Below are 955 nucleotides of genomic sequence, written 5' to 3'. Positions count from 1 at the left end.
CTCAAGAATCTGTGCAACGGGAACGACCTCGGACCACCAGGGGCCGAGAAAACCACCGTCTCATAGGGCCGGACACTCAGGGTCAGGGGAAAATCCAATATATATCTGGTGATATCTCGGGTTCTATTACAGATAGAACAATAAATCAAAGTGCATTGTCTGTAGGAGGCCCTGGCGCGTGAATCTGTGCAGCGGGAACGACCTCGGACCACCTGGGGCCGAGAAAACCACCGTCTCATGGGGCCGGACACTCAGGGTCAGTGAAAAATCCAATATATATCTAGTGATATCTCGGGTTCTATTACAGATAGAGCAATAAATCAAAGTGCATTGTCTGTAGGAGGCCCTGGCGCGTGAATCTGTGCAGCGGGAACGACCTCGGACCACCAGGGGCCGAGAAAACCACAGTCTCATGGGGCCGGACACTCAGGGTCAGGGTAAAATCCAATATATATCTGGTGATATCTCGGGTGCTATTAGAGATAGCGCAATAAACCAAAGTGAATTATCTGCAGGAGGCCCTGGCGATTGAATCTGTGCAGTGGTATCTACCTCGGATCACCAGGGACCGAGAAAATCACCGACACATGGGGCCGGGCACTCAGGGTCAGGGGAAAATCCAATATATATCTGGTGATATCTCGGGTGCTATTACAGATAGCGCAATAAATCAAAGTGCATTGTCTGTAGGAGGCCCTGGCGCATGAATCTGTGCAGCGGGAACGACCTCGGACCCCCAGGGGCCGAGACAACAACCGTCTCATGGGGCCGGACACTCAGGGTCAGGGAAAAATTCAATATATATCTGGTGATATCTCGGGTTATATTACAGATAGCACAATAAATCAAAGTGCATTGTCTGTAGGAGGCCCTGGCGCATGAATCTGTGCAGCGGGAACGACCTCGGACCTCCAGGGGCCGAGACGACCACTGTCTCATGGGGCCGGACACTCAG

The sequence above is a fragment of the Nomia melanderi genome, unplaced genomic scaffold (genome assembly GCF_051020985.1).
Source record: "Nomia melanderi isolate GNS246 unplaced genomic scaffold, iyNomMela1 scaffold0014, whole genome shotgun sequence".
NCBI classification, from domain to species: Eukaryota; Metazoa; Arthropoda; class Insecta; order Hymenoptera; family Halictidae; genus Nomia; species Nomia melanderi.
This window is presented reverse-complemented; position numbering follows the sequence as displayed.